At 35.4% G+C, this 27,079-nt stretch overlaps 1 protein-coding gene across 2 annotated transcripts in view; it reads right to left on the bottom strand.

Annotated features, from left to right (window-relative positions):
• Positions 1–5,104: 5,104 nt before the first annotated feature.
• Positions 5,105–27,079, bottom strand: part of LOC112058289 (LIM domain transcription factor LMO4) — a 269,856-nt gene continuing 247,881 nt past the window's right edge. For both annotated transcript variants that reach the window (XM_052890490.1, XM_024099008.2), the window contains exon 5: positions 5,105–10,715. The gene's annotated coding sequence lies outside the window, so the exon portion shown is untranslated. The remainder of the gene's footprint in view (positions 10,716–27,079) is intronic.

Below are 27,079 nucleotides of genomic sequence, written 5' to 3'. Positions count from 1 at the left end.
TTACCTAAATACTGTCTACAATGTCGAGTTTTGTTTTCAGGAAGTGTACAAAATGTATATAAATAAATATATAATGTAAGTAAACACAAAATTGCACATGTGTGCGCTCAGTGGTGTAGCTAAAATCGCGATGATTTCCTAGGCACGCAACACATCTATAATGTGTAAAAAAAATAAAATATCGTTGATTGTGAGTATTTTCAAGTATTACAGGTATCATTCCACCACAATTAGGTAACTAATCTAAGTAGTTATTGTATTTGAAAGTCATTTGAGGACTCCTTCCTTCCTTTTTGAAAAGTAGGCAGGTACTATCTCCACCGGTAGGTACCTACCGACTAAGTGTTAATTCAGGTTGGAAACTGCGTAAGTATCAAATTTCATTGAAACTCCTTTCTCCTTAGAAGAGCAGCTTAATAAACCCGTCAATGAGGGTTAGGAGTAAATAATAAATGTTTGACTCTATATCAGTCAATAACAGATATGATAATGATAATGATCCTTGATGAGGGTGTAGACGACTGCCTTTATCCTTGAAGGAAGAAAAGCTAATTATTTCATAGCCTGACCCGGGCCTCGAACCAAGGTCATCATGATCGGAAGCCACATAGGCTTATCATTGGATCAATGAAACAGGCAAACTCGTCCGCGTTGAATTCACTTTTCACAAATCCCGCAGGAACCATGGATTTTTGGAACCGGGATGAAAAGTAGCCTATGTGTTAATCAAGGGTATATCTATCTTCTTTTTAAATTTCAGCCAAATCGGTTATGTAATTGCGGCGTTAAAGAGTAACAAACAACCATACAAACATCCAAACAAACATCCATACAAACTTTCGCGTTTAAAATATTAGTAGGATTTAGGACAAGCTGATTAACCTACTCCTAGCTTGGAACCTAGAACAGGTAGGTACCTCAGATAAATAACAAAGTAACAAACAGAAGACAGTTTAATAAAAATGCCATTGTTCGTTTCAGTCCATTTGCAGTAGATACCTATTATGTAGAGCTAGATGTGTGATAGCTTTCACATCGACATAGCTTCCGTTTTAGTCTCACGGAGCCGAGATTTGGGGGCTGGTTTTTGGCCATTAGCGACTGAATATTGCAGAATCGCCTGCAGGCGACGCTATTGATTAGTCACTGTAGCTCGGCGCCCATCACTCATTCATAGCCGGCCCCACGTCAGTCTGGACCCGGCATTTTTCCTGTTTCCACCATTTCGCGGCACAGCCTCATAGTGCATATTTGATGCTGTCTATCAGGAAGGAAGCGTGGCTACGTAATTGGTCCTGCCGGCGGATAAATTCTCGCAAAGCTCTAGGCTTTTTGGAATCGGAAACCGGTTAACGAGTCCTGTAGAAAATAAATTAGTATTAATTATATTCATAGTTTTTTAATGCGAGTAGGTACATACATAAAATAGAGTAGTGGTTGAATGAATTGATCTATGGTCAATGGTGGATGCGGTTTGTCTTGTCAGTAGGGCAGAATTGTGTCTTTTTACGATTATTTTACTAGATTAGGTAATGGTCAGACTGAAAACCGTTAATGGGCCATTAAAGGACTATAGATGCACCACGCTGTAACATCATCACTCCAGGTTGAGAATTTTTACTGAAAACTTAGAAGAAAAAAGTAGTATTTCACAGCTCGACCTTGGATTCACTTTGCCGCATAGGCAACTGGAATGTAGAAGCAGTTAATCGTAAGTAGAAAGTACTTCGTTCGTTATCAACCCATATTCGGCTCACTGCTGAGCTCGAGTCTCCTCTCAGAATGAGAGTGGTTAGGCCTTAGTCCACCACGCTGGCCCAATGAGGATTGGCAGACTTCACACTCGCAGAGAATTAAGATAATTCTCTGGTGTGCAGGTTTCCTAACGATGTTTTCTTCACCGTTTGAGACACGTACTTAAAGAATAGTAATTATGGCAAATATTCTTTCTATATATTTTTATAATATAAAAAAATATTATTTATATATAAGTTTATTAATTAATAAGGAAGTATGTGTTCGTTATTTCAGTAAGTTAAAAATTCAAATTTATACACCTACTCGTGCCTACGAATACACGCACCCGGTCTACGAGGTAAAGGCGGAATTATATTTGTCTGACGTGTCGTGTCGTGACGCATCAGAACAGAATCGGTGTCATACATTTTGTATGGTAACTTTTACACTTAAGTTTTGTGACATGTCGTGATGGCTTCTGATATGACAAACACAAAATGTATGATACCGATTCTGTTCTGATGCGTCACGACTCGACACGTCGGACAAATATAATTCCGCCTTAAACAATCGAGTGTCAATTCTCTTCGATATCAAGTTAGATATACGTAAATGTAGAGTCGAATCACAAAACGCAATCCGATTGTTATAATTCTACCGAATATATTGTGACAAATATTTTTTACGCTAGAACGGCTCCCGGGACGATACAGGACAATGTGATAATCCAATTGTAGTCGGTGTCCAAACCCAAAGCTCGTGCCCAATGCGCGTGAAGTGCACTCGGTTGTACATATCCATACAAAGATACGTTTCGAAGGGTGTGTTTTGAAATCACTTATTTTGAAGTTTTATTTTCTCCTATAAAACGTATATTCATCGACGAGGAATCATCAGTACAGGTTATAAATAAAAATAACGATATATTTACTTTATGTGTCTATCAAACTCAAAGATATTTGCATCTCACTGACCCTTTATGTTTTTCACTCATGTGTCCCCTTGTTGGTCAACGTCACTTTCTAAAAAGTTCTTCAGATAGCATGGGAACGGTGACAGTCGTCTTGTATGACGTTCATAATACGAACTCTTACTATTATTGTGAATCACGGCAAACTTTCAAGAGTTAAACGAAATGTAAGGGTCAATATTGACCATATAGGGTCACTGCTTTAGATCCTGTGGCGAAGTATGGCGATGCTGTTTATAGACAGATGAGCTACCTATATTCCCTGATAAGTTCTGTCTCAAGCAACCATACTGTGTTTTGATTTACTATTGTAATTTATGACTTTATACATTTTGTACCCAGATAATATTTAATCAAGATTTAGTATTCATTTTTGTTTTATTGTTGGTTGGTCCCCGAGTTAATTCAGGAATATAATATAGCTTAAATTTACTTCTTATAACATTATCTACGAGTAGGTATACGTCAATAAAGATACGTGATAGCCCAGTGGATATGACCTCTGCCTCCGATGCCGGAGGGTGGTGCATTTTAAGAAAATTAAATATCACCTACCTTTTTTTTTAAAACGGTCTTAAACGGCGAAGAAAAACATCGTGAGGAAACCTGCATACCAGAGAATGTTCTCTGCGTTTGTGAAGTCTCCCTATCCGCATTGGGCCAGTTATTGGCTATTGGCCTAACCCCTCTCATTCTGAGAGGAGAATCGAGCTCAGCAGTGAGCCGAATATGGGTTGATAACGATACGTCAATAAAAGCCCCGTTAAAACTGATCAAACCGTTTCTAAGATTAGCCGGAAAAAAACAGAGAAAGGCTTTAAAATTACAAACAGATATACTTAAATTTGTATAGATAGATAATTAAATTCTCAGTCGGTACTACGAATACATCAATGTGCGTAAAACTTCATGTTGCTTAAGGGGAATCGTAAATATAAATGACAAAATATCACCTCGGCGACACTAATTACTGTCGCGATGCTTTTATAACTCTGACGTTAATGATTCTGTAACCAATTAAGGGTAATGAAGGGGCCTATGCAACCGCCACCAAATGTACAACCCAGGAAAAGCAAGTGTTTGTATAATTGCTTTATAAATTAAGGGATTAAAAAAGTGAGAAGTCTGCGTTTTTAATGTAAAATCATTTGTTGTTAGGAAATGAAATTTTTAGTATTCGAGCGTAATATCTTCTTTGTTTCCTATTTTTAATTTTAATTAAAATTTAAAATTGTTCCCGAGGGTTATTGAGTAAATTGTAGAAGGCAATTATGTTTTTCTCCTAAATGAATAATATCAGTATATTTTTGAATACTAATAAAACATCTCGTCCACTAATTTTGTAAAACAAACAAAAAGTCTTCGGAAGGTTTGTATTTACATAATCATTCAATTTGCAATTTTAATGGCGACCATCTGGTGTTCTTGCTTTTTAACTCAATATATTTTTTAAAAAATAAACCATTACAGTAACTCAGTATTGTATTACAATAAAATTAATTAATGTTCCTCTCGTTAATGTTTTAATTAAAAAGCTGGTTAATTTACATACGATACTCACCTTTTTGGTGAGAATATTACGTTGGAAATAATACATCTACTCTTTCAAAATGGAAAAGACCTTGCGACCACAGAGAACAAAGGGTATTTATAAGCATACTAGCACGCCCGCGACTTCGTCCGCGTGAAACTCGATGTAAACTTTCAACTACCCCCACCCTACCCTACCCTATGTTGAATTTTTTCCTGAATTTTCTTTGCTATAAACCTCACGGAGCCCGAGACCTTACCAACGAATGCAAAACCGTGGAAATCGGTAAGTGCATTCTGGAGTTATAGCGTCAGGAAGGAAAACCCGACTTATTTTTATATAGTAGATAGACTAGAGAACATCCCAGCTCTGTATACGTTAAATTCTCTTTGTCAAAAATCAAGTAAGAATTATGGATTTTATCGGGATAAAAAACACATTTTGCTCCGAGGTCCACTTTATCTCTATATTTTACATACCAAAACTCATCAAAATCGGTTCAGCGGTTAAGCCGTAACAGATAGACAGTCAGACTTACTTTAGCATTTATTGTAATAGTATGGAAGTATGGATGAAATTTGGTAATTTTTTTTCATTAAGATGAACCTTTTCAATTGTAATTCAGTAACACAACAAAATATTTTCTTTTTTGTGTTTAATTTTTTTTGGCATATTGAAACGATAGTACAGAGCGTACCCACTTAGACCCTGCTTAGCTAGAAAGTCGATAATTTAAAATTTTAATATTCTTTATAGGGTTTACTATGCAGAGTTTATTCCATTCCCTTTTATTTGTTCTCTTTTTTGTAGGAAAGATAGGCTTAAATAGGATTTAAAGTAAGGGTGAAACAATTGAAACAAGTGCATTACTTTACAAAATTTAATTTCTCCTCCTCTTGTCTTTAACCTTAGGCTATAAAGTTGTAATGTTTTTTGTTTACTTTTGTAAGTGGTAACACCGTACTGTTTATTTACTAAAAATTGCCAGACGAGGTATAGGTACAGTTTTCGCTACATTTTCCAACATTTCACAATTATTTCAAAAGCTCATCGGTCTGAACAATTTCTCGTAAAACACGCGGAGAAATGGCAAGATTCACTAAACGCTAACATTATTTTTATTGTACATAAATATACTCTATAGGTACTATGCAAAATGTTCGTCACATGTTTCGTAAGTGTCAGTTCACACACAACGGATTCAGTGCTTTCTGGGCTTCCGGCCTTACTGTCAAACCGTCAGGGACGTGATATTAAAAAGGTCATACATTAACTCGGAAAGGGATCGCCACTGTATCAATTCGAGCAGTCCAGTATTATTTGTATAAAATTCCTCACAACAACGCACACTAATCGGAACCGTAACGTAATCGCTTTGCCATAAAAGCGCGACTCGCCGCAGCCACTCTTCCGTCTCTTCGTACCCGAATACATACATCTGATACGCGTAGAACATATGCGCGTAGAATACATACGCGTAGGTATTCTACGTTTCCGCCGGTTGACGACGAGACGATACGCGGGCGGAGTGACGGTTACTCCGCCCGCGTATCGTCTCGTCGTCAACCTGCGGTTTGGCGAATAAGCACGGCCGTAGCCGTAGCCGTGTCGATATGGTCATGATCCATTTTCCGATTAATATGTGTGCTATGATCCTTAAATGCAAGTATGAAGCATAATCAATATGGTATCAAATAATAAGTCAAATTATACGGCAGGCATTGCATTGGATAGAATTGATATTCATCTATAGGCTGATAACCATGAATATCCTGAAGCCTGAGAATGAAGTCCCTGACAGCACGCCACTGATGTGTGTGAATATGGCACTATAAAATTTATACAAGGGCTACGTTTAATATCCTCAGAGTGCGAATTATGGAACATTTATGACATCTAGAATAATTATACCTACTCAATGTTATTTGTAAAATGTAAAGGTACTTTTAAGATTTTACAATTAGTTTAAACAATAAACCGATCGAAATGTTGTAGGCAACGGGAGAATGGCAACATCGCCGTCCCGTCCTTAACCCCGTGACGTATACATTCGTATGTATGTTGTATGATACGATTCTCCAAAACATTATAAGACTACGTCCCGTGCCGTCCGGGATATAATACTTTATGTCTGCACCGAGCTTTACGTCCAACATGCGTTTGATTTAGCCCTTATTCGCACGAGAGCTTTTTTAACGGACGTTAAAAAGCGTTCAAATATAGTATCAAATTAAATGAAGGTCTAATTCCCACGGTCAAAGTTGAAAATGAAACACAGCTTGAAAAAAAGCGTCGTGTTTTAAAAACGCTGTCGCGTGAATATATACTTGGAAATGCATTTGTTGTATTTGAACGCTTTTTTATAGTAGGTACGTTAAAAAGCGCTCGTGCGTATTAGGGCTTAGGATCGCTTCATTATTAATCGTTGAGCCAAATGTTACGAAAACCAATATGTCTAAAATTTGTGAGGATAACCACGTAGCCCGTGTATAAAGTAGCCCTAAACGATAGTGAAGTAGTAGTAGTAGTCTGTAATTATACTAATATCTTAAGACATTATGTATTTCAATCATTCATAATAATGGCGATAATTTTTTCGTGTCACATTATCGGCTCTTGTATTTTACTCAGACTTTTAGACGCTTTAGGTAATTAAAATCATGAAGATATTTATAAATAAATAAATATATATTACTCAATAACCTATTTGCTATTTAGAGATTAGAATACTAAACATCAATTAAAACATTTATTTGTTTCATATTATTTATTTTCACTATCATCAATCCATTGGATCCACTAATCTAATTAACTAAAGAGCCGCAGTAAGACGAAAAAATAATGCCCTGAACAATATCAATTAATGTATTAAAACATGCCGTTAGCTATGAAACACCGACGATACTGAAGGTACAATTTGAAACTTTATGTAAGTATAATATGTTAAACTTGTTCTACCTAATAATGAAAAGGAATGTTAGCGTTTAACATTACTTATTAGTCAGATTCTAGTTCTCACTCGCTTTTGTTAGAGATCCGTAGAAAAATAAAAACCTTTACCGATGAGACTAGGTACTGTCTATTTATTCTTTCATATATAAATAAATAAATGGATTTCTAGGAAGAAGCCTCATGTCTCATGGACTTGTGTCTTTCTATATGAGTTTATTCCCTCTATGAAATGCTATTGTTTCTTCGATCATCGATCATATAAAATAAAATCGTAAAAGTGGACAAAAATGGACAACAGAAGAAGTAATATCACTCGAACATTTAGGCACAATTATGTCGATCGATTTCGATAGAGCGTGTAAACTAAGTCTATTTGAAATAAATGATTGGTTGATTGATTGATCGAATGTAAGTTAAGTTCTTCTATAGATCTCGTTTTTTTTTAATATTTCATCTTTCATCATTCTATCATATTTGCGAGAATTCAATCTAGAATCTGACTTTTTTCTTTGTAGATATTTTATTTAGTTCACGATAGAGAGTTTAGACCTGTATATACAGTGACCATACGAGTAAGTAACCAGAGTGTAAACTTCGAAGACGTTGGCATCAAAATTATTGCTAAGTCTGCGCCTAAACTTTAGGTACAAGTGTCTACTTAAATCTAGATTTTACACTAATATTTACAAAATTTAATGAATATTATAAACGGGCTATTAGAAGATTTAAGTAACAGCACGTTAATTATAAACGAAATAACAAATTTTATTCGAGTTTATTTACAAAGTTTGCAAATCACAGCGTATGCGTGCGAGAGAAAATTTTGTAGAATTAAATAACGTTAATTAGGTGTAAAAGGTACATTTTGGCAAGAATTAACATTTTATTACATGAGCGACGTAGTACAAATTAAATTTATTGCTTCATTTAAATTCATTGAGTTTTAGTTATATAATTATAAAGTGATTTGCATACTAATACATACTTAACAGGATTTCGACATTATATTAGTGATAGTTTTGTAAAAACAAAGAAAATGAAGCCACGTATTCATCAAGTATAACTGCAAACGGAATAAAAATGTACGGGACTGTTTGGGATTCATCAAATGGAAACGCAACGATACCAAGTGACTTTATGTCTACAGCCATTTTTATAAATGTGTAATATCGTAATGTATGTCCAAGTTTCAGAGAATAAAAATGGTTTCTTATATATGTTTATGTACTATGCAGTTATAATGAATATGAACAGAACAAAAAAAGTACGGGGCTGTTTCAGATTCATAAAACAAAAACGCAACCGCATCCGCTGTCCACATCCATCGAAATATTTGCGAAAACTTTTAATAAAAGTGTATAATTTCAAAACTAAAAAAAGTTTCAGAAAATATATATGATTTCTTATGTATGTACAATATGTTGCAGTTATAATGAATACGTGGCTTAAATAATATCGAAACTTCATCAAGTACAATAGTAATAAATAAAATTTTCGATTTATAAATTTTTATACAAAATGTCCATAGCGGTGAAAGTGTTCAAGAGTAAACAAAATCGATGAAACGGTTGTTTGTAGCGTATTTAATTATTCTTTGTATGGAGCTCTATAATTACTTGCTTATACCACTTAATTATATAAGATATGCCGTTATCGTTTCACCATTTACATAAAATTATCACTTTTTAAAAAGATACAACGCACTTGTGTTTAACACGTCCCCATTCACAATTGCAAGAAAATTTACATAGCAGCGAGTAAGTTTTACATAAATTGCCATTTTCACAACCGAAATTAAATATTTAGTGGGTACAAACGCCAGCACAGACTAACATATTTATACTTTAGCATGGCCATGTCGGAATATTTTATAACAGTAACCACGAGTAGAAAAAAAATACATATTAAAATTAGTTTTTATGTACAAATCGATGGTCATAAAAACAAAATAACAAAGAGATTAGTTAAACTGTTCTATAAATCACAACAAGTTTCCATTTTTACAAAATTAATTCATTAATAAGTACATGCTGATTTTTCATTATTTACAATGATATTTTATACTATTAGACATGTTACGTGCCTACAAAATAATCGGAAAAAAAGGATCTCAGCAAATTCACTAAACGCACATATGCACAATTTTGTGTTTACTTACATTAAAATTTATTTAAGTACATATAGTTTTTACACTTCCTGAACACATTGTAGACAATATTATGTTTAAACTATGCGACTAAATTAAATTAGGCCAATTGGGCGCTTTTGTTTGCCTCAGTTTCCCGTTAGAGCCATATCTAATAGTATAAAATATCGTTGACTATGAGATTGTAAAATGGTGTACTAAAGTATTGCTATTTTTTCATCATTTGATAGAAATAAGAATAAATAGGCTATAAACATGTCTAGCTTCATTTTCGTTTATCTAAGTAACTTTTAGCTATGGTGACGAATGTACCGACTTGCCAAATATAACTTAACAAGGACCTGGCCAATTATTACTAACCGCATACTCGTTGAGACCAATGTAGATTATACTAATGACTCGTTAATGTTGATAATGGGCAGGAAAACAATTTATTTAAGGCTACAAGAACATCATGCGCACTGACATATATATTGCACGTAAACTGATAATGTATTTTTGGAAAATTCGTTTTTTTTTTCTGATTGAATAGACATTAATTTCTGTAGATGCATTAGGATTATCAGGGACTTGCGTGAGCGCAGAGGCACTGTCATAAATAATAATTAATAGGGCTAGAAAAACCGTCCAGACCAAGACGGGGCAAAGAGAACGTTGGGACGGAAAGTATTTTTATACGGTTAAGTTTTCCATTTATCTTGGGGTCTTCTGTGAGACTAGGGTCTCGGCTTATAACGTTTGGTTTTATAGGAGTTATGGGTAGTTAGGGATCAGTCGTCATATTTTTACTCGTACATTATGATTTACCTATATTATGAAAATTTGGTCTGCGACGCAAGAGACCTAATGCTCTTTTATAAGTTCTCAATATAATTGTCAATTCAAGGTTGTCTAAAATCGTACGACAGTAAAACTTGTACCTCGGCAATATGACGGTAAATATTATTTTCATTGACTAATTATTGCGTGTATTCCCTTTAAAACTTGCTTTCGAAATACAAAGAGTGGGTTCCGTGCCATTTGTCAACATTAACCGTCGTCAACGTAACGCATAATACATTTCTTTACTTATAACATCATCGGTTGAGACTAATAAGTATTTAATAAGTAAAAGTGCCGCGAGTAATAATTTACTAGTGCCGTAAAGTTCAATAGTCTTTAGCACAACACTGTCACTAGGTGTCACCGTCACTGGGGGTTCGAGGTTTGATGGTCGTGGTCAGGTCGAGCGCAGGTTCGGTGTCGTGGGCGCACGCTGGTGGGTAGGGCGCCATGCGGGGGGGTTCCGGCTCTGGTAGAGAGTAGGGTGGGGTCCAACACCCCGCCACTGAAGGTTGAGCCTTCGGTCCCGATGCGCTTAGATATGAGCACGCCATCATCTGCAAAACGGAAAAATATTCTATTAATAACATATTTGTAACATAACTTGCCTTAATCAAATAAAGACAAACGCTTGCGCCTTGTTATAAAATATAATTCAGTTTTTTATTTCGGCAAACTTTTAATATATATGTACGTGCTACGAGGAAAACAAATAGTTTTCCCTTTCGAGCTCAATGATACGAAACCTATAGGTATTCTCAGCTTAATGTGTCTGTGAAAGTTTCATGAAAATCCGTTCATCGACAAGCGCACAAACAGATAGGCAGACAACAATAAAATAGTAGATTTTTATACAAGGGGTTAAAAAACCCCATTTTAAACGGGGTATTTTATGGCACGAGCCGAAGGCGAGGGCCTCCTAAATAGAAACCGAGTTTATAATGGGTTTAGCCCCGCGTGTTACACAATTATTTTCACTACGATTGTGAGAAAATAACGAACTCGGTACAGTATTCAATGTTTTATTTTATTAATTACAAAATGCTACAACCTTGGATGTTAGGGGAGATGCTTTTAAGCTGTAACTTAATTTCCGACTACTGTGAAGTAATAATGAGTATGAGGGGTAAACATGGGATACAATTGTTTAAAAAACACCATCCAATCCATCCAACAATATTGTTGTTCTTTTCTCCACTTATTAAATTTTTCGTAAGTAGGTGTTTCATTTGTAAGTCTTTTTTGATCCATCTCCAAATTAGGGTCACCATTCTCACTAGATGTCAATTAATGTTGCGAAACATGTAAATTACGGTCACAAATTCACAATGAATTTCTTTAAAAAAATCGGCAATTGTTTTTAAAATTCTTGCTTTTTAATTTTAGTTTCCTTTCACATGAGAAAAAGGCAAAGGTATTACACCGTACAGGATGTGTCCTATGTCTTCAAATCTCGCTCCATTCGGAACTCAATAAAAAAATGAACGCATTCCACAGACTTGAACGCTGCATTTCATTCCAATTTAAAGCTTATTAGAGTTAAAAAGACATTTCTACAAAACTCATAATACACAGAATACACAGATACTTTTTGTGAACATGTGTTTTTGTGTTATATGTTGTGTAGTAACATGGACAAATAACATAATGTTATGTTGAACACGAACAATGCATTCGAGTGAAGCGTTGACCGCATTGAATGAGTCAAAGTATGCGCCATGTCTCTGATTTGATGAACTTATTTGCATTTACACCGTATTCTAAATTCAAATTCCGCAAATATTTTCAATATTGCTATACAAATACATCAAATTAAAAAAAAAATATATCATATTTGTCGTCCCACAGACAAAGTTAAGTAGGTATTATACGAGTATTTATCTAATAAGAACGATATATCTGTGAAAAACATTGTACGCAAAATCTGCTGAATATACAAAATTACACTACGTGGCTTTATTAATGTTTGAAGTTCACGTATATATTTTGAAGAAATAAATAATTTATTTGCGTAGTCTGTAGCCATTTGGTACGTCAAAAGGCGATACTTACGCAGCGAATGTAATCACCGAGAGAGAAGAGTAGATTGGAGTAAAACAGAGCTTACATAAATAATGAAATATTATGAGATGAGAGGCCTAAAGAATTCGCGAGTGGCGCCGGGTACTCTAATCACGCTAATGGCCAATGCGCACTCTCCCCTCCAGGAGGCTTTCAGGCTAATATAAGGGTTGCCATGTGTGATGTTTTCCCAGGACACGCATGGTTTTAATTTGTCCTTAAAATGTAAAAATATTTTGTTTGTTGATAACTGTATTAAACAATACTAGCCGACGTCCCGCGATCTTACCAGCGTAGCTCCCGTTCCTGAGAGAATACGGGAATAAAATATAGCCTATGACACTCACAAATAACGTGGCGTACTGGTGGCAAAAGATTTTTAAAAATTATTTCAGTAGATCCAGAGATTACCTCCTACAACACCACAAACTTTATAATAATAAGTATAGATATAAAGGTCATAACTATTTGACTAAACACCTTTAGTCAAATAGTCTAGCTTTAGACAATCTCCAAATAACGGGGTTGTTTTAATTATAATTATTATAATTAGCTTTCTCTGACGAAGAAGTTGCTAAGAAGTTAAGTGTTTGACGACTGGGGGTATTCATTAGACACTGTAGAATACATAAAAATATATTATATTTGGACTATTGAGGACCTTTGACAACTGCTATCTCCCAAAGACACCACTAGTCAAGCTATAATTGCCTACAATACTTACTAACACATATTTGGCTGCTTTCAGAATGAGAGGGGTTAGGCCTTAGTCCACCACGCTAGCCCAACGCGGATTGGCAGACATCACACACATTAAGAATTTAGAAAATTCTCAGGTATGCAGGTTTCCTCACGATGTTTTTTCTTCATCGTATGAGACAAGTAATATTTAATTTCTTAAAATGCACATGACTTAGAAGTTAGAGGTGCATTGTCCCGGACCGTATTCGAACCTATACGCTCCGAATCCAAGGCAGAGGTCATTTCAATTGGGCTATCACGTCATAAATAATAACATAGGAGTATAAGCTAACAAAGTTCCAACTAAAGTGTGGAAGGTCTGAACCTTGTGAGGTTCTCTGGCTCTGTTAGTCAGTTAGCTGGGTTAGTTACAGTGGCGTGCACTTCATCATGCATTAAAGTACTGCATACCCTAAGAATTGTCTTCTTAGTGCTTTTTTAATACAATTATTTCCAGTTTGCTTAATTTTATTATTAGAGCATACCCTGATCGACAACCTTATGCACGCCACTGGTTAGGCAACCCTGGCGTAACGTTCGGTGGGCGCAACAGCAAGTAGTTTACTACAGAGGAAGCCGCCACACACCCCCGACGACGATTTCTTAAGAAAACTTTCTTACATAGTACACAATAGAGCTCGACTAAATCAACGAAAATTATGATCGTTTCGTATTTTTTTATGCGAGTTGCGCTTAATTTTTTATCTGCAGAATAAAGTTTTGTTTTATCACGTAATAGCACGAACCAATAGTTGGTTTAGTGGTAGAATTAAAAATATGAGCGGTCTTCGGTTCGGTGTCAAACAACGGTTTAACCATTAAACTTATAACCAAAAGGTTGATGGGATGAAAAGAATAATATGTACTTGCCCGTTTTCGTGGTGGCACTTGGAACTGGGTCCTAGCTAATCAGCGCTGTATGTTCTTTGTTTATGGGGAGCATATAGCAATATGCTGAGCTGGGATCTTTTTTTAGGTCATCATCATATCGCAGCGTATTATTTCTTAAAGAATTGTGATGTGTGGCATAATGTAGTAATAAATGTATTTCTTTCTTTCTTCTTTCTTACTTAAGTCGGCCATGGGGCAAGGGCAAGGGATATCTAATGAAAATTTCAATAAACACCCGTTCCACTATGTTGTATTTGTGTACAAATAAATTGCCTTTTTTGATAGGATAAAAACCGATAAGTTATTCTAGACTTAAACTATTCTACATAAACTCTCTGTTCGAGGCAAGCTAAGATAACTAAAGTCAGTTAGGTCATAGATATAAAAAATATTTAAATATAAATACATTTTGAAGCAATCTATCTAATGTTGAAAACCGCATTAAAATCTGTCGCGTACTTTGAAATATCAATTTTTTTTTATTCTTTACAAGTTAGCCCTTGACTACAATCTCACCTGTTGGTAAGTGATGATGCAGTCTAAGATGGAAGCGGGCTAACTAGTTAGGAGGAGGATGAAAATCCACACCCCTTTCGGTTTCTACACGGCATCGTAGCGAAACGCTAAATCGCTTGGCGGTACGCCTTTGCCGGTAGGGTGGTAACTAGCCACGGCTTAAGCCTCCCACCAGCCAGACCTGGAAAAATTAAGAAAATCTCAATCTGCCCAGCCGGGGATCGAACCCAGGACCTCCGTCTTGTAAATCCACCGCGCATACCACTGCGCCACGGAGGCTTTATACTATGTAAAGATTATTATTTATACATTAGCATAATATGGTTATATAATAGCATATTATGGTAGTTAAGCAATTCTACCCAGCCAGGCAACGAGGCAGTTTTTTATAGATATAATTAACGTCAAGCCTATAACAAACGGCGTTCCATAGTAACTTAGTGTAGGCGTAGTCATTAATACTAACAGTCGTACAAAAGCTGCGAGCTGACTAGTTCTATATCGATGCTTGTTTCCCACGAAGCTAATTTATATAAAGTAACGCCCGCGACTGACCGCGTTAAAGATTAACATACAAACTTTCATCCCCTTTATACTAGCCAAAGATTTTGTTTAAAAACATCGCTACCAACTACATTATTATCAATGCAGGTTGATAAACCTATTAACAATATATAACCACTAACTAACTAACTAGCTAACTTTAAAGCAAACCTGCTTTAAAGTTAGCTTATTTGACAAATCATATATTTTTTAACGTTGTAACAATAGGTACACATTTTTTTACTGTAATAATATTTTTTTTATCAACGAAAAAACAAATATTCCATGTAAAAAAAACTTTTAAATAATAAAAACCTCGTCGAAATCGGATCAGTAGTTTTAGAGAAAATTGCCAAAACGATGATATTGGTGCTTTTCTATATACCTACTTTTTATGGAGCTTTTCTATTATGATGAAAGAAGTCGTTATTTTAGCTAAATCTATGGGTTTTTGTAAAATTCTTTTATAAAAAGTACGGTTACGGTATAGTTTGTAAATACGAGTATAGTTGCGTGCCAGTCGTAGTCTAGCTGGTTGCTAATACAGCTTGAGAAAATTATAAATACGGTATTTAGCAGCTATATATCATGGCCGGTGCAGGCTATTGGGGGCCATTTTTCACACGTCGCCTGTGAAATTGATTACACGGTGCAAGCTGCCGTTTCTAAGTCTCGGTCAATGTGTTCTATTATTTTAAGTATTGGAGTGTAAAATATATCATTACTAGCGAACACCCGCGACTTCGTTCGCGTGGAATTCAGTTTTTGACAAATCCCGCGGGAACCATGGATTTTTTCGGGATAAAAAGCCTATGTGTTAATCCAGAGTAAAATCTATTTCCATTGAAAATATCAGCCAAATCGCTTCAGTAGTCGTAGCGTAAAGGAGGAACAGACATACTGACACACTTACACACAAACTTTCGCCTTTATAATATTAGTGTTATGTGATATAGACTAAGCCGTGCTATCTGAGATTTTTAACTGAAAATTTCTTAGAAGAAAGAAAAACTCAGTATAGGAATATGACCCTACTCAGGATTCGAACCCAGAACTTCGTGAGCCGAAGCCACAGAAGCTAACCATTAAATCAACGAGTGGTCAGCATTTAAATAATCATTAATCATAAATTACACAAATTTAGTAATTTTCGATTTGTCCTGTATTCATTTCAATTGCCAAATTATGGCAATTGAAATGATATAAATAACCTACGTTATATAGACATAGCGTAACGGAAGCTTATAGTATTCATGGATACCTCAAGTTTGATTTATAAGTAAATTATTTAGGCTGTGTAGCATTGTGTCGCGAAATAGGCCCGCAGGAGGAGCGTGCAATATAAACAGTCGTTAGTGTTGTTACAACCGAGTGCGACTGTCCCGGAGCGGGTATCGCTAGCTATCCTGTGTTGACTAGGAGACCCTGTACATTACACATTCAAAAATGTTAATATTTATTAATACTTTTATAAAAGTTTTGAGAATAATCTCTGCACAAGGACAACCAAGCTTAGCTTGTTTTTGTATTATTTCGAAGAAAAAATAATATAGTTAGTTAAAATAAATGGCGTAGCAAAGAATATAGAATCATATTTTAGCAAAGAAAATAGCTATATAGATGATGTAAACGACTTAAAAGTCCATTAGAAATTGTAAATAATTTACATGTTTTACAGAAAACGTGTAGAATAAATAATAAGCAAACCACAATTTCTAAATAAAAGATGTCCGCGGTCACACCTACCGAAAAAAAATTTTAACAACATAAACGATATCTTAAATATGATTTTCCGGTCTTTTTAATTCTGTTAGGGGTGAAATAACTGCTTTATCATTACAAATACCCCATGAAATCAAAATTCAGGAAAAAGCTTAAAATTAAGACTAAAACAGTTATAAAATTATAAACCAACTTCGTCGTCATCAACCCATATTCCGCTCACTGCTGCGCTCGAGTCTCCTCTCAGAATGAGAGGGGATAAACCAACTTAAATTGGACTAAATAATACTATTTATAAAATATATAATTTTACTATTTATAAATAATACTATTTATAAACTAATCTTTGAAATATAAAAAAAAAATCTTATAAAGTATCAATACCAAAAAACCGTTATACCGAAAGCTTAGTTACGTAATGCCTGTTTCAATTTAATTCTCAAAATCAAATCGTATCTGCTCATATGATATCGTACTCGTAGTATTGTTTACGTTCAGTGTACAGGTTTCTTTAGGGCGAGGATGCGTCTCGCAATGTTTGCCCACTAGTTAATGGAATGCCGATGGACCATTGTACGCGTTGAGACGTTTTCTATTCAGCGTCGATATTAAATTAAGCGTTAAGCCGTACCGTATACCCGTCCCGAGTTGTTCATACAAACTGTTATAGTAAATCAATTAACTTGTGATTCAGTGCGTTTGTTGTACCCTGTTTCTGTTTGTTTATTGATCTGAGCACATATTATAATTGTGCCTCGGAGAGCATATTAAGTAGCATTTTGTCTGTTATCTTTTACATCTGATTATGATTGTAGAGTTAAATCATCTCCTTTATGAGGTACAGGTTTCTTTAGGCAACTTTTGATAACTGTGTTTTTTAAAGAATACATATTTGTTATAACTTTTAAGCTAGCGGACGTTCGCGACTCCAAAAAAAAATTCAGCTTTTCACAACCACGGGAACCATGAATTTTTCCCTTTAGAATCACTTCAGAAGCCGCAGCGTAAAGGAGAAACAAAGATACACACCTACACACAAACTTTCGCCTTTATAATATTAGTGTGTTGTGACCATTATTCCCACCCCCTTCAATTTGTTGGAAAGACTATTAGGAGCGGGTACGAAAATAGTCCAGCAATGTTTTTGAAATAAATAAGATTATAAAATTTCAAAATCTATTAAAAATCCTTTATCGTAATTAGATGAAAATTCATACATTTTAGCTTCTTTATATTAAACGTGTCATTTTTCAATATTTGAACTATAAACATAAAAGCACAAATAACAAAGATATTTGTAATATTGTTTGAATGCCCATACAAATCTAACGATCATTATGATTAACGACGTCATTAATTCGTGCCATTTTGTATGGGGCGTTTTTCAGGAATCCGTGACATTACCGCAAATATAATTTAAAAAACTTTCATCATCCCTATTGACGTTGGATCTCTATTAAAATCACTTAGACTGCACTATAGACGAAACCTCTTATTCGAAGAACCCGTCTCTTTGGGGGACGTTGGATGTTGGGAGCAATTGGGTTTTTGGATTGAGCGAGTCCTAACTTACGTTTATACGAATTACTTATCGCAATACGTAGGTATTTATATACACGCAACCGTTTTTCACCTCTAATTATAATAGTCTAATTATAATTAACCTTGTTAATACCATTTACATTGCCGGGTCATTATGAATAATGGCCAATTAATCAAATCGCTAGCAACATATACATTCCGTTAAACTTAGGAAGCATTTACACTTGATGTAAAAACAATTGCCGTAATACGCCGTCACATGCGTTTTCTTCGACATTTGCAAAGTTTTTCACATTACATACTTACAGAAAGTACCTACCTATAGTAAATAAAAACGTAGGAAATCATAAACTCGTAATCATCAAATTAAATTACATGATCATTTGAATAAGCTATTGTATGCTGCCTTTTGTCTGTAGATTCTCTTCTTATAGGTACTTTTTTTTCTTACTGATAGTAGAGTCCCTTCAAACGGACTTAGTAGATACTTACTATTTGTTTGAAACATTTTTCCAAAATAACCTGTTGTTGTAGTTAAAATATATTGAATTTGAATTATAGTTGCCTGTTGATTTATCGCCCAGTGTAAATGCTCCCTAAATTTAGTTATGCATTGCACGTACAGAAAATAGTGTAGAGAACAATTTTCATTACACGCATAATTGAATTTGTTAGTCGACCGGCAAACCTCCCCGGCCTAAACAGATCTCGCTAAGTAAAACAGAGTCCAATATTCTTTATTACTTTGCTTATACCTCGCTTGTTTTTAACAATTATATTATTAATGGTCGTGTTTAAAATACAAAATGTTCGTAATTTAACAATCTGTAAGTACTTTTATAAAACGTCGCGAGTCGGTAGAAAATCTGTTGATGCTAATAAGTTTTGTATATTATTTATTTACATTTTTCTTAATCATATAAATATATAAAAAAACCGGTTCACTGGTTGCGAAACTTCTTTTTTTTTTGCACAGATAGGTGGCAAAGCTTCTGAGAGAACCTCCGAAGAATACCTGGAAGTTCAGCAGAAGGCTATATCCGCCCTATGACTGAAAAATCTCAAGATATCCTTAAGATTTTGGTCAAAGCTTTTTGTTTCGACATACACTAGTGTGTTTTATTATAATGTCAAAATCATTTATATAAATTCATAGACTAAACCGTGACTTCCCATGAGTTGCTAAAACGCGAACTTGTCATCGCTTTAAAAGGGTATACCCACAACAACTGAAATAGTTTAGCAGTTTTCTCTTTTGTAAAACAATCAATCGGACATTTCCCTGGTAAACAGAGGTGGCACCGCGGGGAATAGCGACTGCACGCGCGAGCGACTTCCAATATACACCGAGAGCCTGCAATGGCTACACCTTCTACATTTTATAATAAACGTATTTTATATTTTTACATTTTCTTCTTTTTAATCATGTCACCCAGTGGCGGACTTACAAATTTGTAGGTTATTGAATTTTTGCAGCCCCTGCTGAACTCTGAGATTCGATAGGTATCGATGAAATTGTAGTACGAAGTAGGACTGTACAGGGCGTACAGGACGTACAGGACCAAAATATTAAAATTATCGTTACACTAGCTGACGCCGCGCGGTTTCATCCGCGTGGTTCCAGTTCCCGAAGGAATATGGGGACAACATATAGCCTATAAAATTCCTCGATAAATAGGCTATCTAACACTGAAAGAATTCTTCAAATTGGACCAGTTGTGCCTGAGATTAGCACGTTCAACCAAACAAACTCTTCAGCTTTACATATAATATTAGTATAGATTTTTTTCATTTCTATAGAAGATAAAGATTTTTGGACCAAATTTACCGCCCTCTAAAATCTGCCGCCCTAAGTTCCAGCCTATATATATAGCCTACTGGTAAATTCATTACAGATGTCTCCAGTCACCAGAAACTTAGATTTGTGGCAACCCTTCGCTAGATACTCTAAACTGAAAAATGAGAACTGAGATATGCTCCAGTCTAGGTTTAATCTTAACCGATGTTTTTCTTATATTTTTTATGTTTTTTTAGATCAATATAGTTCGTACTTCACAGTAAACAGTGTCGGCAGTCGTGGCCCGTCGCCACGACAATACATCGCCTAACAAATATTATGCATGTTTAATTACCACCATTCCTAATTCATAATCCGACAGTGATAAATTAGATTCCGTCCCTAGGGATGTGACTGGCTCGAAAATCGAGTGTCTATTTTAATCGATTAATTTAATTTACTTAACTTCTGAATACACAGGTATTCTTAAGAGGTTCTCTCTGAAGCTTTGCCACTTGTTATCTTTGGATTTAGAAGTTACACAACCAGTGGATTAAGAAGTTTCACAACCAAAAAAAAATTTAAATAATTAATAGACAAAACTTATTAGCATCAACAGATTTTCAAACGACTCGCGACGTTAAAAGTACTTACAGATTGTTAAATTACAAACATATAGTAAGTTACTTTTTCATGTAATGCATTTTTGACAAAAAAAAATGTTATTCGCTCAGGCTTGTGCGTTTTTTCTTCTGAACTTCGATCCGATTTTAAATCCCAACCATAAATTATCATTTGCTCTATCATAAGTTATACTATTTATTTGTCGCAGTCAAGAATCGTATTAATTAAAACGTCATATATTATGTACTTATTTACCTGTACGTAGTCTTCAAATATATAATATTTAAATTTATATTTACACGTATAAACACAGATACGACTTTTATTGTTTTGATAAATAGATTTAATAAATTTTTTTTGTTATATTCGATTTTCCGATTATTTGGTCACATCACTAGCCGTCCGCTCGTAATTAGGTACGCAATTATCGCGGCCCGTTTGAATTCATTACCGAAAAGTACTTGTGATTTATTACGTGGTGTCTTGCTGATTAATTAATTATTATTTTAATATCGTAACACGTACCCGCTATGGCGACCGCCTTCTTGCACATCAATCACGATTATACCGGTACTATTTTAATCCGGAGCAATTGTAATAGTTAAGATTGTGTGTCAATAGTAAACGAGATTGCCTTATTGGGACCGTGGTTAGTCTGTGGCTTCGTAGCATGAAGTTCTTGGTTTGAGTTCTGGATCGAGGTGTGAAATATTGAGTTTTTGAGTTCCCGCGTCGTGAGAGCATGTTGAGCCGTGAGAGAGAAAACGTTGAACACTCAAACATGACCCTAAAGATGAAATACGCCAGTCCTCGTGTCGTCAGGTTTACGTGGTAGATACGTTTTTGCCCTGTAAATGCTTATCCTCGTAAGTAGATACTACTTTTTTACATAAATTCCTCTTCATCATTCGTCATCATTATCAGACGTCCACTGCTGAACATAGGCCTCTTGCATGGACCCCCATCCAACGACTCCTTGCAATCCGCTTGATTTCCTCGGTCCACCTAGCGGGGGGTCGACTAACACTGCGCATTCCGGTGCGGGGTCACCATTCCAACACCTCCTCCTCGAACTATATGGCCAGCCCATTGCCACTTCAGCTTCGCGAGTCGCTGAGCTATGTCAGTGACTTTAATTCGTCTGAGAAATTCCTCTTACGTACACCTATTAAGCTTAATCGACTACTTAAAGTATCATGATTAAATTTAGATTACATATTGTCAGGGTACAAAAAAAAAACATAGCCTTTCACCCTTATGTATCTACCTATAAATTCCCCGGCATCTCTTCAGACCGGAATGCTGCTAGACTCCCATGGTAATTTTATTCGGTAGAAGTAGTGGCGGTAGTTCTTCCCTGGCAAGGGCTTTCGAAAGGGCGCTACTATTAAATATCTACGCAGCAATAGGTGCCCCTCGTGTGATACATATTGGAAACCCTATACGTTATTTAATTTGCCAGGCACGCTGGCACCTGGCTCGATGGCGAAATAATTGCCGTCCGCCTAATTATATTTTAATCGCAACGCGCAGGGACGAGGGGTTACAGTCCACGCCGAATAAGCTGAGTGTACACTATTGTTCAACTAACTTAAACCGCATTCTTAAACGATGTAAAAATTTCTAAATATTGTGAGATGCTGATGAGTAAAAAACCTTATTGAGTTTATTGTCTGACTGTTTAGAACCCTCAAGCATTCATTTTAGTTTTGCGACTTTAGTTATTTAGTAATGTTATAAGAAAAAAAAAATTTTACCTTCACCGTAAAAACAAAATAAAGACCATGTACCTTTTACTCATACATTGAAAATGAGCTAAGAAAACCAGATCTGTAGTACCTATTTAGTATTTATTAATTTATTTACTTGTATGACGTTTAAAAAAACTATACATGTATACATGTATATTTAATACGTAAGAATAGAACAATGTCATAGTAAAACAAATAGGGTAAGTTTTAGTAAACCGCACAATTTTGAATTTTCTAATCAAAGCCCGCAAAAAAATTTTAACCTGTTCTTTAATCTATAGTTAAATATTATACCAAATGGTAACGAGTTTCCAATTAATAAAACATAATTATTCTCATCAACCCAACACACAGAGTCCGACCGTCCAATGCCCGCGGCGTTCTGTTACTCATACATGAAAGTTTAGCCCTCATACAACACTAACGGTTAAACGTAATATTAGTTTTAATTAATGATCGCAGTGAAAACCCATCTTAAGATTTGGGGACAAGTATGACCGGGGGCCATAGCTCCACTAATTAATTTGCGTAGTACGTCCAGTGATGTTGCCAATTGTTTGCTTTTAGAATATAGTTTAGCACATAAAGTATGACACTATATCGACAATTACATATATTTGTTTTTGTATTACGTTAAATATGTCTGTGTTACGACAAATATGACCGGGGCTATACCCATAACTCCACTAATTAATTTTAGTAGAACGGCGACCAGTGCTTTCAGCATTTGTTCGCTGTGCTATAATCTAAAATTATTATTAATTTGTTAAACGTGAGACAATATCAACAGCAATTAAATATGTCAGTGTAAACTCGCCGAAAGATCAGCGGCCAAATATGGCCAGAAGCCGTAACTTCACTAATTAATTTGCGTAGTACGTCCAGTGATGTTGGAAATGGTTTGCTTTTAGAATATAGTTTAGCATATAAAGTATGAAACATCTATGAAAAAAGATCAGCAGACAAATATGACCTTTAGATGGGGGCTATACACATAACTCCACTAACTTATTTGCGTAGAACGGCGACCAGTGCTTTTAGCATTTGTTCGCTATGCTATAATATAAAATTATCATTAATTTGTTAAATATGAGACAATATCAACAGCTATTTCTTTGTTTTTATATCATGTTAAATATGTCAGAATAAACGCGTCGAAAGATCAGCGCCAAATATGGCCGGGGGCCATAACTTCACTAATTAATTTGCGTAGTACGGCGTCCACTGCTGTTTGCTTTTAGACTATAGTTTATAGCTAATAAAGCGTGGCCAATATCGACAGCTACAATTATTCATGGTTTTTGTTCTATGTAAAATATCTCAGTGTAGACTCATCTTAACATTTGGGGACAAACAAGGCTATAACTTTACTAATTAAAGTAGTCCGTCTAGTGACGTTGGTAATTGTTTCTTTTCCTAGGAGATTCTAATGTATTTATATTGAGAGTTACTTTAATCAAACAATTAGTATGTATCTACATCGTCGATGTAGCCCAAAGGATTAGCAAACTGAAGTGGCAGTGGGCGGGCCATATCTGTCGTAGAACAGATAGCCGCTGGGGCAGACGTTTTCTGGAGTGGAGACCGCTTACCAGCAAACGCAGTGTAGGACGCCCCCCAGCTAGATAGTCCGACGACATCAAGAAGGGAAGTGGCTGGATGAGGAAGGCGGAGGATCGTGTGTGGCGGCGCGCTCTCGGAAAGGCCTATGTCTAGCAGTGGACGAATACAGGCTGTTGATTGACATCCATCATGAATAAAAATCCGTTGAACTATTGAGGCTTTAAATTTATCAATAACAATTTATCGATCAAAACCTTCATTTTCAATTGATAAAAAGTCGGTTTCAACTCATATTCGGCTCACTGCAGAGCTCGAGTCTCTTCTCAGAGTGAATGGGGTTAGGCCAATAGTCCACCACGCTGGCCCAATGCGGATTGGCGGACTTCACTTAAGCAAAGAATTAAGAAAATTCTCTGGTATGCAGGTTTCCTCACGATGTTTTCCTTCACCGTTCGAGACTCGTGATATTTTAATTTCTTAAAAATTAAAAAGTAGTTTCAGTATATTATTCATTTGATCCATGTCAGAGAAATCTAAACGTCCAAACGGTTGAGGCAAAGCGAGACTCGCCGGCCAAAGACCACTAATTCATTTGCGCTGAGCGCCGGCCAGCGCCTTCGGCGATTGTTTATTCTCATAGGAGAGTTTAGGTCCTAAAGCAATACCGACGGTTAAACATATTAACTAAAGCATTTACGTGAAGGACTTAATTATGCACTATACGTTAATTAAGCCGTACATTGTTTTAAAGGCACGCCATTCCTCGATGTATACGTTACCTATTTTTAAGTAGCGTTATTTATAAATATAATTAAGGGTCGTTGGTTTTACATTAATTAAAACGGTTGTATAAAATAGGTTTTACACTGATTAAGAAGGTTGTATAAAATACTAGCCGACGCCCCGCGGTTTCACCTGCGTAGTTCCCGTTCCCGTGAGAATAAGGGGATTCAAATATAACTTAAGATACTCACAAATAGAGTGGCTTTCTAGTGGTAAAAGTGTTTTCAAGATCGGTTAAAAAAATCCAGAGATTACCCTATACAGTACCAGAAACTGTACCTCTATAGACTATCACATTTATATTATAAAGGCGAAAGTTTGTGTGTATGTTTGTTCCTTCTTTACTTTGCGGCTACGAAATTTGGAATGGAAATAGATTTTACTCTAGATTAACACATTTACTTTTCATCCCGGAAAATCCATGGTTCCCGCGGGATTTGTGAAAAACTGAATTCCACGCGGCCGAAGTCTCGGGCGTCCGCCAGTAACTTATAGTTAAGTATAGATTTCGGGTAAAATAACGATAATACACATCTTAGATTTCAATTGACAACATTATCATACATAAATAATTTAGGCGGGCCCTTAACAGAGTGACCTCAAAAGCTGTACAAAATGAATGTTAACAAAACCTCACAAAGTGCCTACTTAGTCTCGGCAAGGTTTATACTACTTGCAGCAACTTCCGCAGAGTTCATCAAGTGCAATAAATATTAAAGTTACAATATCATTGTTAGAACACCCTGTATACGAGCAGCTGTTCGCGAACTATTGCCAATTGTGTGGGGACCTTTGTTCGCGGCGCTCTGTATGAAACTGTCATTATAATGTATAACCAATTTGTGTTTCAATCCGAAACTATTCTTACACATCTTTCGTCCTTTTATATCTACACTAGCTGACGCCGCGCGGTTTCACCCGCGTGGTTCCCGTTCCCGTATTAATACGGGGATAAAATATAGCCTATAGCCTTCCTCGATAAATGGGCTATCTAACACTGAAATAATTTTTCAAAACGGACCAGTAGTTCCTGAGATTAGCGCAAATAAACTCTTCAGCTTTATAATATTAGTATTGATTATAGTAATACGTAGTACTAAAGCATTAGCTTTCAGCATTTCATAACTATATTCTTAGAGTAGTTAAATACTGCGTCAGAGTCAAACCCATTCTAATTTTTAGTTAACAGTGTGTTAAACTAGAACATTTATACCTAATCCATTTTGTTCATCTTGTAACACAGCCAAACTAGAACCAATTCAGTTGAAATCTTACATGAAGTTAATATCATTGAACAATATCAATAAATATTGTAAGAAGCTGAGTTTGTTGTGGGCTCTCCTCGGACCAAGGCGCATTTGGAACCCTCGTAACATTAAATTTAAGTTTTCTACTTTAATTACCACCATTAAATCATAACACGTTTCAAAAGTGCTTGTAAATTAATTTCAAATAATTGAATTTCGATTTAATTTGATTTGATTTCCTAATTAAATATCATAAAAAGTTTTTAATTGTTAGTAGAAAAATATCTTACAACTTCATTATTTAGAGTGCTTAACCGTAGTTTAAAAGGAAACCGAATTAAGTTATTAAGAAGAAGAAAGAAAAGATAATAGAGTAATTAGATACAGTAATTAGACATGTACCTACCTACATCTACGTTTTAATTTATAACTTTAGTAGCATACACGGTAACAATATACTAAAACAATTTAGTAGAAAATGCGGTCTACTCTATGTTTAGTATCCAGGGATACCTACTAGTCCACACAAAATAGTGCAAGGGAACAATTTTCATTACACGCCTAATTGAATTTGTTAGTCCGCCCAGCTACATCCCCAAAAGGCTTAAATAGACTACAACAGAGGCCAATATTCTTTATTGCAACGTTTATTAAGGCCTCAACGTTTACCTACAATTTCGTTTACACTTATTTCTTAATACTGCCTTCTGGAATTATTTTATGAGGGTAGGAACATTAATTAGGTATTCAATTATAAAGAAAAACATTTCAATTATATTTTTAACCGATTTCAAAAAAAGGAGGAGGTTCTCAATACGACGCGTATGTTTTTTTTATCTCATGTTTGTTATCAGAGATAGTAAATAGTACTAGTAGGTCTCAGACACCAACAGATTGTTGTTTCTTTTATATCCACTAAAAACAGCGAAGGATATTATTTTTTATTCCAGAAATAGTCGACATAATCGCGCAAACCTTTGATATAATACGACGTACGAGTAGTCATTTTCCAAATAGTATTTATAGGACTCTAAAGGTGATTACAAATATAAGAAAACTAATGTCGAACAAAGGTTATGATTCACAACACTTGTCAGGACAACTTAATTAACAAATCAATCTGTAACCAAATTAAGACCCTAGAATGGCAGAGAATGACC

Source organism: Bicyclus anynana, chromosome 3 (assembly GCF_947172395.1).
Source record: "Bicyclus anynana chromosome 3, ilBicAnyn1.1, whole genome shotgun sequence".
Lineage (NCBI taxonomy): Eukaryota > Metazoa > Arthropoda > Insecta > Lepidoptera > Nymphalidae > Bicyclus > Bicyclus anynana.
Note: the sequence above shows the minus strand (reverse complement) of the source record. Positions and strands in the feature narration are given on the sequence as shown.